Source organism: Enoplosus armatus, chromosome 6, assembly GCF_043641665.1.
Source record: "Enoplosus armatus isolate fEnoArm2 chromosome 6, fEnoArm2.hap1, whole genome shotgun sequence".
NCBI classification, from domain to species: Eukaryota; Metazoa; Chordata; class Actinopteri; order Centrarchiformes; family Enoplosidae; genus Enoplosus; species Enoplosus armatus.
Window position 1 is genome coordinate 6,601,802 of NC_092185.1, and position 13,642 is coordinate 6,615,443.

Sequence of the window (13,642 nt, forward strand, 5' to 3'; positions counted from 1 at the left end):
AGCTGTGCAGCTATTGGTCCTATTAGCTAGCTGGCTCTGCCCGGACTGGGAGCTCGAAGCCCAGGCCTGAAAACCTCTTCCTCCCAGCGGTTCAAAGCTCCTGTGCTAGCAGTGTAAACACTAACACTCCCCCGGTGCTCCAAGCTCCCACTCCGGGCAGAGTCAGCTAAGCTAATAAGACCGCAAGCTGCACGGCTAACTGAGCTTTAAAGCTATCTGTCTGTCAGGAAACACCGTAAAACACAGAGAGTTGAGGCAGAGCAGCCGGAGGACATCAGAGGGAAAGCCAGAAAAAAACATTTTCTCCATAAAATGATTGAGTTTCACCAAAATCAGTGAATAAAGTTATAAACATTTTGTATTTAATTCTTGTCTCATTTGTGGTCTGACACACAGTAAATTCTTCAAATTCAGTATCTCATTATTATTTTTTATTATCATTATTATTATTTTCCAATCTAAGTTACTGTAGCTGTCATATGCCATCGTAAAAGTGGGCTTTTAAGGAGGGGGGCCTAAAAGTGCTTGTTTGAGACAGAGGATGAGCTGAGGGGCTGCATGAAGGGTCAGTATAAGATAAATAAGGACTTTCGTTGCAGAGCTGTGAATCATACAAAGCTACTCTAGTGGAGTGCCAGAATAAAAATATAGAGCTGGAAATTATCATGTGACCTTTAAAGTGATCCTGACATCCTGTCAGCTGCTGCTGGTTGACCTCAGGTAACCTGCAGAGGTCTCACCTATAAAACCACACGGACACAAACTCTGCTGCTGGAGGCTTCATCTCAACATAAATTTTGTATAACCAGACCTATCTCCACACTTCGGAGAAAGGTCAGGCTCAACCCTTAATCATTCTGGTGTAGGGGAAATGCTCTGGCATGTTTGTATTTCTTTAAACCAATCGCAATAGTCTTGGGCGGCGCTAAGCCCAGGATGCAGCAACAGTGCCCTTGCAAAACGTAACGTGCACAAAGCAGAAGGGGAGGACAATTCTGACTCAAATCGTCTGCCAATTAACCCAACAGCCTACATCCAGAGACTCAGACTATCTCCATCAAACCTCTTTAAAGGGTCACTTCTACCAAATGACAAAACAACCTATTCTATCACTTACCTTCTTACATCCATGTAGACTGTTTTGAGGTATTCATATTTGAGATTTCTACCTCCATCCTCCAGTTTTCACTGGAGCTGATTGCCACCGAAGAAAACGGTTGTGAACGCACAGCTTGAATAGTGAATCTGTGGAATGAGATGTTGCTGTTAATTTTTTTAATATACATTTTCAATGCTGTGAGCATATTCTATGGTGGCCCAGAGTGCTCAACTTAAGAAAACACATGTAAATAGACAAAACAAGCAAATGAAGAAAACATCTTCGCTAATTCAACAACACATGCAGAAATAAATAGATAAAAATATAATAAAAGCAAATTGAGAAACACATTCACTTCTGACAACACAGCCAAATACAGAAAAGCTCTGTTTACAGCTAGCACATCCACTGTGGGGGAGCTAGTCATGGATGCTAGCAGACTGTAGGCTAACATTAGCAACAAGTATGTATAAGGAGTTAAACAAAGTATGTTTGAACAAATTAACAGTCAGATCTACATTTTTCCTTCTTTCCATGTCTTCTACACATATCGTCAGCTAGTGAGGATGATGACTTTTTACCTGGGACCTGTTAGCTTTAGCCTTAGTCTGTTAGCATGATATCACAAACTTAGCGTCAGCCACAATCTGTTAGCATGATATCACGACCTGGGACCTTTTAGGTTTAGCTCCAGTCTGTTAGCATGATGTCATGACCTGGGACCTTTTAGGTTTAGCTCCAGTCTGTTAGCATGATGTCATGACCTGGGACCTTTTAGGTTTAGCTCCAGTCTGTTAGCATGATGTCGTGACCTGGGACCTTTTCATCTAGTACCATCATCAAGTCAAAATATAAATGTGTCCAATAATTCACTAATGTTAGCATGCTAACACGCTAAACTAAGATGGTGAACACCATTATACCAGCTAAACATCAGCATTTTAGCATTGTCATTGTGAGCATGTTAGCATGCTCATGTTAGCATTTAGTTCAAAGCACCGCTGTGTCTAAGTGCAGCCTCACAGAGATGCTGACATGGCTGCAGAGCTCTTCACTACATTTGAAATTGAATCCACTGGACACTGTATTGTGGCAGGGGCAGGAATCTCAAAAGCTGAACAAATAAAATCAAATGAAATGTGCATGACTAGACACCATTAAAAGTAAGTGATAAAATGTGTTTTGTGTTTGTTTGTTTGTAATTTGGGTGAACTAACCCTTTTCCATATCAGCTTCTCACACAAGCAGCACAAACAGACATTTAGGTTTCAGTGGGACCTGAAATCCTTTGGTTCTGCTCCTCTAACTCACCTGCAGCTTGTACTCTGCTGATGTTACAGCTCGTGTTATCTAACACTGCGGAGGCCAAACTCTCAGCTCAGGGCTGAAGTGAATGTTACTGATGCGTCGGCTCAGCTTGAAATGCTTTTAACCTTTATTTCTCCAGAGAAAACGTGTTCAGCGTCGGGATCCTCTCCAGCAACCATACGCTGCAGTTCAATGCTGCTTCAAGGTACTTTAAAAGTACCTGCCATTTTTTGTTTTGCAAGTTTTACAAGTATTTCTATGAAAGATACTAACATCAATATATTTTATTAGAAATGTAGTTAAAACTGGATTTGAAAACAATACTTAAAGAATTATTATTTTATATTCTATTCTATTATTATTATATTTAAAACTACCTCTATAAAGAAAATTATTTTTATCACTGGTTAGGAGATTAAAATGGTTGTCTCATATGTGCTCTCAGTGGTTCCCAACCTCTTTGGCTTGAGAACCCTTAGAGTAATGTTTCTTTCCTGTATCGTATCAGTTTAAGGATTTTTAGAGGCCTGAAGAGCAAAAGTATCCAGTATTTTACAAGAAAAATGCAGACGTTAGAGAAATTGTAAAGATAATTGTCTTTTCACCCTAGATTTCTCTCAGTTTTAATTCTTCAGTGAACATAAGACATTCTGAAGCTTAAGAATGTCAAATAAAAGCATAAATAGTGCTTAACGAAACATACAAACAAGATGATTCTCAGTCAAGTCCTGAGGTTATCAGGAGCGTCCGTTTTCTATTATGTCTAAGGCGATTTCTGGACGTTTATTTGCGATGGGCATCAGTGACGATACGTCAGAATCCAAAACTGTGTGCATCATGTATGTGTATTAAGATTTGGTTTGAATAGTTTATTTAGTTTAAGAAGGAGGAGACTGTCTCAACCCATAAAGGAACACTGGACAGGAAGGGGATGAAAAAGTATGATCTGTAAAGTAACTAAAGCTTTCAGACGAATGTAGAGGAGTAAAAAGTCCAATACTTCCCTCTGATAGCTATGTAGTGGACTACAAGTATAAAGTAGCAGAAAATGGAAATACTCAAGTAAAGGACAAATACCTTGAATTTGTACTGAAGTAAAGTACTTGAGTAAATGTATTTAGTTACATTCCACCACTAGTTGTACTTTCTCTTCACTGGAAAAGAAGAAGAGGAAAAACACTCACAGCTTCAGTGTGATTGTTTCTCTCTCCACCCACACACACCATCCATGAGGGCAACAACACCTTCTCTGAAAGCGGATGAAGAGCATGCTGGGAAATGTAGTGTAATCTGCAGCCGGTTGATGGAACTTGGGCACATTAAAAAAAGCTAATTGCAGCCCTTTGTCACAAAATAACTCATCACACGGACGGTAGAAGGTACTTTTACTAAACTTTTATTACAGGAATGATGAGACTGAGACACTGCTGAGTGCTTTGAGCTCCATCTAGTGAAGACTCAGTAGAAAAAGAGGAAATAGAGATTTTACAGTGACATCATCGTTACAGTGACATCATCTGCACATGAGGGTTTTGTAAGCACCACCGAGTAGCTGGTAAAATACAGAGGTGAAGGAAGTATTCAGATCCTTTACTGCAGTAAAAGAACTAATACCACACTGTAAAAATACTCGGTTACAGTAAAAGTCCTGCATTGAAAATGTTACTTCAGTAAAAGTATGTAAGTATAATCAGGAAAATGTACTTAGAATATTAAAATCAGTAAAATGTCCACTGTGACTGTGCCGGCATAATGACCCAGAGCCCAAAGTGACACCTTCACAACGCTTGTTTTGTCAATTACATGAAAAATTACTGAACATCATATTTCCTGCCATGCTGGTCTTGTGTCATGCTTTATTCTGTCGCCCGGAAACGTATATATCAGAACGTGACATTAATGGTTAAACAGAATCTACTTACTTACTAAAACAGTGCATTTTAATTGGCAGAGACCCATAAAGTCCATCACAGTGGATGCTAAAGTATGATGCGATTCACCGGGTGTAAAGAAAGAGACTCTGCTGTAACAACAACGCAGAATCACAGTGAACCTGTGCAGGTTTTCACTCTGAGGTTCAGGAGGGATTTTCTTTGTGAGAAGTGAGAAGGGGGACAAAAGGATTCTTTTCTCAGTAACAAGTCAAACAGGTCCGCCTCCATTTCTGAACAAACCAAAATCAGTGTGGTTATATTCCACCTTCTCCTTTCCTCCCCTGCCAGGTCCTGAGTCCAGCTGGATCCGGTTTCTGTGCTGAATTGGACCGGAGTCTCTTGTCCAGCTGCTACTTTATACTTCTACTGCACTACAACTCAGAAGGAAATATTGTACTTTTTACTGCACTATGTTTATTTGATAACTTTAGTTTCTTTGCAGATTCAGATTAATAATATAGTATAATCAATAAATAAATTATGAAGCAATATTACAGATTAAGATCAGACCTCACTGATTCACAAGCTACCCAGCAGAATATTATTATTATTATTATAGTATTTATAATATTTTCATTTTTAGTTATTTAAATGTGACAAAAGAGTGACATAAAAGGTAAGACAGCAAATAATATGACAAGAAAAACATGAAAAAAAATTGAAACTATGGATTAATTGATATGAAAAACTGCTGCTGTGTTGATATGCATGGAGGTGCGAGGAAAGCTGAGCTGCACCACATAACCAAAGAAGAAGAGAGGAAAAAGAGAAGCATCTACAATACAAATAACAGCAACTACCATTATTACCATGATCACTGTCACAGTATTACCATCTCTATTCATTACCTTATGATAATGATCATACTGATAATACCCAGCAGCAGTATGAGGTGATATGGACAGCCACCCATGGGGAGCTGCCTCAAGGGATGTATTAATAATCTGAATCTGTAAAGTTACTAACTAAAGTTAAATATAGTGCAATATAGTTTAACTTCATTTGGTTCTGGTATATTCTTTACAGACTGTTGATGTGTGGTTGACTTGTGTTTAGTATTTTTGGTCCACAAGTTCGTCCAAAGTTAGGGGTTAAGTGTAAATCATGAATATGACATAAAACTTGTCCTCCAGGACGCCGCTGGCCTCGTGCTAAATAATCACATCAGCTTGGCTGAAAGCCTCTCAGCTCGGCCTGCTGCTGCTGCTGTAATAATTAGCCTGGAGCAACTCTCTCAGCACACATGATCTGGAGGTTACTGTAATCATATTATTTTTCCCAGTGAAACAGGTGCATAATGCACTGCTGTTAGATCTTCAATAGGTACATTACACGTACTCACCTGGTGAAAACACACAGAAAAGGATTATGCTACAACTGAATTCAAAATTGATGTAACAGATGTTAGCTGGTTGTGGATGACAAAGACTATTTTCCACCCTTTATTCCCCTCTCTGCAGGAAGAAAATAAACACACAAGTGTATGTTGTCTCCTAGTTGGTCGCTGCACATCTGGACCCTCATCAATGCAAAGCAGCACTGTGAGGCTGTCCTTTGACACAGCGGAGCTTTGAGCTAAATGCTAACATCAGCATGCTAACATATTCACAATGACAATGCTAACACGCTGATGTTTTGCAGGTATAATCATCGTCAGGACAACATTTTAGTGTGTCCAGTGCTTTTATGACCATATACTGGCAGAACTGATGACGTTCCCATCAGCCTCAGCTATACTTTGTGTTTACTGCTAATTAGCTAATGCTAGCATGCTAAACTAAGATGGTGAACATGGTGAACTTTCTACCTGCTAATCATCAGCATGTTTGCATTGTCATCGTGAGCATTTTAATGTCCGGGCTGTTAAAAACTAAACTCTGCTTCTCCAAAAGTTTTTGTCCACTTGCACTTTGGAACAAATGAAAGACTGAAAGTATCAGAGGGCATGAAGGTTCATTAATGTCAGACAAAGGCTGGTGCAAGACCATGAAGTGTTACAAAACAAGTAAAATAATTGAGAAAACTGACAGGAAACAACAAAACCAAAGTAAAAGCTTTGAAATATGTGTAATGTGTCTCAGTCGGCATCCAGTCAGCAGCACTCTGAACCAACTGTGACTGATTTAAGACTTTGATTTTTGGCCAACAGATACAAGATCATTGTCACAGCATTCACATGATAAAAAGAAGATCTGATGACATAAAGTTTAGTTCTGAGGCAAAGACAACACTGGCACGGGGTAAATCCTGGAGAATTTAATTTTGCAGCAAGTTTCTGTTTCATCCTGTGGTACTATCAGGATAGGGACTACTCAGGACTGTGCATTGGTTTGTAAATGATCTTCTGGAGGGTTTTTGTACCTGAACCTGAGCGATGGAGGAGAAGCGTGTTGGATGTTTGGGTCTCAGTTTGCAGCAGCAGATGTGGGGTGGAGCTGCAGTGGGAGTGGGCAGGTACAGAAACTTCACTTCCACCCCCGAATCACTGCTGCCCTCCCTCCATCACTGCTGCCCTCCCTTACATAAAGAGCGTTACGAAACACAGTCAACAATCTGCTTTGATTCATGCGGTCATGAGTCACTTCCACCAAGGCTTGAAAAAGTAACAGTGAAGCTGCGATTATGTCATCAGAGGCCAATATTTGACTGCATGGACTAAATTTCACATGCTGTAGCTCTGCGGCAGTAAGAGTACTCAAGAGTACCGTGGGCTGATCTCTAGTACACTTCAGTGTCATTATGTTTTCACTTTGCAATTGTTCCCTCATATGCTTATTGAGTGTAAATGTAGTGTCTTTTACCCAATTTTCACTAATTGATAACCCTCATAAACGTCAAGTGTCAGCACAGAGCACAACGTGTCGATGGTGCTGATGCTTGTTGTTCATCAAAGCTTCCAGTCAGAACTGTTTGTGGATGGCCGAATCAGCCCCTTTCCAACGTTGGGGCTGCCACCGACAATTTCTGTTCATGCACGCTTCACACAGCAACTGGCCGGCTCTAGTAGACGGTGTTCAGACCGACTTTAAAAAGTGCAACACAATGCAGCAGCATCCAGCAAAGTGCTGCATTGGCCAATAAACTACATGCAAACACGTCACCCAATGGTTTGTGGACGACCATTTGAAGCCTGGCGTTTGGCATTTTGGCCATCACCATCTTGTTTTTTTGGAATCCCGAGGACACCATGCACGCCTATCTACCAGCAACCTGACTGCACCTGGCTCCTGTGTACGTGTGAAGTAGCTGCTAACAAAGTTATCTTGTAAATGTACTTACCGGAAAAAAGGAACAGTCGAGTCCTTAGAGTACAACCGAACGCCTCTATCCTGATTGACAGGTCTCGTAGTAGCAACTTGTCAATATCAAGCTGGCCCTGTTCCCTAAAGTCTATTTTACTCTAAATGGGACCATAATTTACTAAATGAACATCGTGCTGTATTGAAGAAGACTTGAAACTAGTGATTGATACATTAGGAAAATGTTTACTGAGGTAATAAATCAAGTGAGAAGTAGGGTCATTTTCATGTTGGTGAACAATGATTATCATATTTTTATGATAATTTATCCCCGTACAATCAATCATTTAAAAACCTCCTGAAGGAACAATAATTCAAACATGTCATAGTTTCAGTGAAATGTTATGGAGCTGATTTGGACCCACGCTCCAAATACAGAAACTGTCATAAATAATCCAAACACAGTACGAAGAGAGATGAAATACGCCTATCCTTCATAAATAAAAATCCCTCAGTATCCTACGCTGTGTCTGTGTGTATGTTGTGTGTCTTCTTTGTTTGTGGGTTGAGAAAGCCTCTAAATAAGATCTTGTGTCTATTTTTCTTTTACTTTGAAGATTTTCCACTTTGTCTGTGTGAAAGTCGGCAGCAGTTTCACCTCCAGCAAGACGCCAGACGCTCCGCTCACAGCATGAAAGCCTCACTGATTGGTTTAATGTGTTTAAATTCAGATGTGATCTTACATCTGAGAAGAAGCTCCTGAGAGTAAAAAGCCAGATCTCCTTTTGAAAGGAGAGCAGACGCAACTGGAAAACTAATCAACTCACAGATCTGAGGAGGGCGTGGGGACATTAACGTCGTTACGAGTCTCTAATGAGGCCAGGAAGTTATTATCCAAGAGATGATGGATTCACTGCTCTCTGATTGGGTCGAAGGACTGGGATCACACGACTGACCTCGCACAGCTGTCAGTCACAGGACGGAGCGAGCTGATTGGTCCAGACTCAGCATCCTCCTTCAGCACAAAAGGTCTTCTCCAGGGACTCATTTTATTTTATGTAAAATGTAAATATGTGACTGAAGTTTCTACCAACAAAAGCCTCTTATGATCAGAAACAAACACTTACACCACATAGACTTTGACTGATCAATTCAATAGTCAGACGTCAGGTAAACGTCTGCATCACATTAAATTTATTTGCCGCTTTTGTCCAAAGCGACTTACAGTAAGACCAGTCAAACCATGTAGGAGCTTGGTATAACACAAAAGCCTGTTCAGTGCTACAGTACAAGTGTTTAGAGATGTTTTATTTTTGTTTTATTTTAAGAAATGAGACATAAGTAGGTGTTTGCAAGGGATGTTGAGATGTAATCTGAAAAGGTTGTTTTTAGTCTGCAGTAGAAGATGTGTCAGCAGTGCCTCTGCTGTCCTGACTTTTAGTAAACAACCAAATATTTCACACAGACGCACTGATTAATGTGTGTTTGACCAGGCGTTAAGTCTGGGGGGAGGGCGGATAACTTTTAAGCCTTAAAATAAGTCAGTTTTGGACCACTCTAACACTACAGATGGTCTAAAATATCTTTGAGAAACTGGCCCCATGGATTATAACTGAATTGCATTAAAAGGCCTGGTTCCAGACATGGATGGATCCTTCAAATATCCTTCTATATTAACTATTTTAACTTAGGAAAGTACACTAAATATCACTTAAGAAACGTGGGGTACCCATGGCCTAGTGGTCACTGGTTTGACTCAAGCACACCTTCCTCAACACCACCTGTTCCAAATGTGTTCCTATGACTGGATTTTAAACTGGATGTTATTCATCACTATTAATTAAATAAAAGTAGATATTGGTATATTGATATTGTTTCATACAGGATACAGTGACTTGGTCTCTTCCTCTTTTAGGTTATAGGTTTGGTAAAGTTTGTATTCATACAACTCCCAGTGGAGTGACAGAAGCTGGATGTGTCAACTATTTAAAGACTTTATTCAGATATTTCAAACACAAATATGGGCATTTATACCCCTTGAGGTACACGTACACAGGGGTGGAAGTGGAACTCATTTACTGCTGCAAACGTAGTAGTACTATAGGGTATAAATACTCTGTTACAAGTAAAAGTCCTACATTTAAAACTTTACTTAAGTAAAAGTACAAAAGTTTTAGCATCAAAGTATACTTATATACTTGTACTTCACTACAAGAACAGAAAGGACTATAGCATTTAATAGCAAATGATAGAAACATCATTAATCACCACAGAGACTTAATAATCTCTGTAACACACAGTGACATGGACAGTGAGTGATGAGTTTGTGTGTGAAGGACTGATCTGTTCAATACTATACCGCCCACTAGTGGTTCCTGTCAGTCATTGTGTCCAACAGCAGAGCAGAAAATAGAAAGATAATAGAAATAGAATAGAGACACAAACACAGAACTAAGAAATAATGTGTATTGGGGAACTCATGCTGATTTCGACATTCAGGACTAAAACAGTTGTGGTGATATACTGAGAGTTATTTGTGTTTTATAACTAGAAAACCAACTTTTTGCCTACAGGTATCTGGTCATGCAGATAGATTTGGTTTTATATGTCCAGCTATCTGAGAAGTTGTGTCTCCAACAACTATTGGATGGATTGTGATGAAATGTGGATCTGACATTCATGTTCCCCCCAGGATGATCATCAGGTCAACATTTTAATGTGTAAAAATACTTTGGTTTATGACCAAATACCTGCAGTACTAAAGACATTCCCATCAGCCTCAGCTGTACTTTGTGTTTACTGCTAATTAGCAGATGTTAGCATGCTAACACGCTAAACTAAGATGGTGAACGTGGTAAACATTACACCTGCTAAATGTTAGCATGCTGATGTTAGCATTTAGATAGAGCACCACCGTGTCTCAGAGTCTCATTCTGGAAGAAGTACTCAGATCTTTTACTTCAGCAAAGGTAGTAATACCACAGTGTTAAAATACTCTAGGTCTACTTACAAGTAAAAGTCCTGCATTCATTTTATTTATGTAAAAGTACTAAAGTATTAGCATCAAAATGTACTTAAAGTACCAAAAGTAAGAGTACTCATTATGCAGAATGGCCCATTTCAGAATAATATATATATATCAGATTGCTGGATTGTAATTATTGATGTATTAATGTGTTCATCACTTTAATGTTGCAGCTGGTAAAGGTGAAGATCATTTTAATGAATTTATAGACTGCTGGGTAGCTTGTGAATTTCCCCCTAGGGATCAAGTTTTATCTTATTGTATCTTAACCTATAATAATACATCATCATTTATTTGTTATTTATATGTTGTAGGCTATTATTGATCTGAAAAAGTGTAATTAGAGGAACTAGTAACTAAAGTTACTAAATAAATGTAGTGGAGTAAAAAGTACAAATATTTCTCTCTGAGATGTAATCATGTATCAAGTATAAAGTAATAGAAAATGGAAATACTCAAGTAAAGTACAAGTGCCTGAAATTGTACTCAAGTAAAGTAATTAGTTATTTTCCACCAGCGCATGTACCCCTGTTTTGGGAAACATTACAAGAACAGAAAGGATTATATCATTTATTATATCATAATAATATAATGAGCACGATCTAGACCGGCTTTACAAGTGTCATGAAATAACTTTGTTGTGATTTGGCGATATATAAATAAAAGTTGAAGTGTATTGAATTGAATTCAATAGCAAATGAATGAATGATTAATGATAGAAACATCATTACTCAGCACAGAGACTTTATCATCTCTGTAACACACAGTGACATGAACAGTGAGTGATGGGCAGCAGGACAGATGAGTCTGTGTGTGATGGACTGATCTGTTCATCGGTACTCTACCCCCCTCTAGTGGTTCTTGTCAGTCATCGTGTCCAACAACAACAAACGTGTTCAGACCACGAAGAGACGCTGAAGCTCATCACAGTCGCTGTTTCAGAAATATCTGTCTATTGATGGTAAATCTGGCGCCACCGTCACCGCCAGCTGTATAAACTGTATGTAGATTTATTTGAGCTGTGTGAGAACAGAAAGACTGCCAGGTAGCAACAGTAACTAAGGGGGGCGGGGCTTAGCGACACGGGAGAGTGAGGGAGCTGTCAATCAAACGCAGTCCGTACACGTCCACACAGTCCTGAGAAAAGGTCTCAGCGGGTGACATAAGTGAAAACACCTGTGTGGGTGCACTATAATTAATGAATATTACATCATATGTTTACATGTGTTTTTTTTTTTGGATTTTAAGCACAACTGAAACCAGAATCTGGATCTGACTGCAGCAGCATCTCTGACTCGGGGACCACACTACCTTTTATTTTCTCTAGGAAAAATGAAGTTATGCTGTCTTTCTGACCACAACACACTTCAAATGTGACATCTTTTCACAAATATATACAGTATAATCATGTCCAGACATTCAGACAGCGGCAGAAAGTAACTAAGTACATTTCCTCAAGTATTGCACTTAAGTACAATTTTGAGGTCCATTTTATGCTACTTAACCTACCGCGCTACATTTTGAAAGCCAATATTGTACATTTTACACCACTACATTTAGCAACATTAGTTATTTTTCGGATTCAGATTATTAATACAAAACATATTCAACTGATAAATGATGATGTATTATAGATTAAGCTACCCAGCAGTATGTAAAGTCATTCAAATGAGCTTTTACCAGCTGCAACATTAAAGTGATGAACACATCAATGCATCAATAATTATAATCCTATAATATGTTATATATTATTCTGAAATGGGCCATTCTGCATAATGAGTACTCTTACTTTTGGTACTTTAAGTACATTTTGATGCTAATACTTTAGTACTTTTACTTAAGTAAGGTTTTGACTTGCAATAGAGTATTTATACACTGTAGTATTGCTACATTTACTGAAGTAAAAGATCTTAGTATTTCTTCGACCACTGCATAGTTCAGATACTCGGAGGTAAATGCGGGCTGAAGAAATATGGCAAAAGACAAAATTGAGAAGTTATTGTTTATTTAAGAAAGATTATAAATGTGAAACTGTTAAGTAGAATTTGTCTAAAAGTAAGAGATGACTGTGCACATAGGAGATGTTTCATACTGGCACTGGTTAAGATACAGAAGTCTATGAATATATATAAAAAAGTTCATGTTCCACATTTAGATTTGATAAGAACTGAAGATGGAGCTTTAATACCTGTGAAGCTGAATTTAATAACAGCTTTGTGTTTTCTGAATAGATTTCTAAAGCACCAAAGAGAACTGATGTAAAAATGTAGTTTTTTGTTTGTTTGTTTGTTTGGGTTATGTCTTTTTACATACGTATATTTATAACTATATTTATGTGAGTCTGTGTATATATTTACTTAATTTCTATTGTTCTCCTGGGACATTATATTTATTCTATATTATATTAGAACTACACATATGATGTTGATGAATGTGTCTGAATAATCCCATGAAAGATGGATCGTGCCAAACACAAAAATAAAGCCATTCATTCATTCGTTCATTCATTCATTCACATGGACTGTGGTGTGAAATAATGACCACAGTGTGAGTGATGTGTTGAAGGCTGAGGTGCGTCCTGTTCGTCATCAGCAGGTTGTTTCCTGTCATGGAGCCTCGTGTGATGAAGTTTGCAATATAACAGAAGGGAACCCAACAACGCAGGGAGAGACTGATCCAGACTGATCCAGACTGATCCAGATCGATCCAGACTGATCCAGATTGATCCATTCACAGTATTTGACAATAATAAAGGTAAACACGTGATGTCATTCTGTTAATTCAGTCTTACACAACATCTGTTTCCTATCCTGGAGGAAGGATCCCTCCTCTGTTGCTCTGGCTGATGTTTCTTCCTTTATTTTTTCTGTTAAATGTTTTTTTGGCAGTGGTGGAATGTAACTCAGTACATTGACTTAAATACTGTACTTAAGTACTAATTCAAGGTACTTGTATTTCATTAGAGTAGTTCCATATTCTGCTACTTTATACTTCTACTCCACTACACCTCAGAGACAAATATTGTACTTTTTACTGC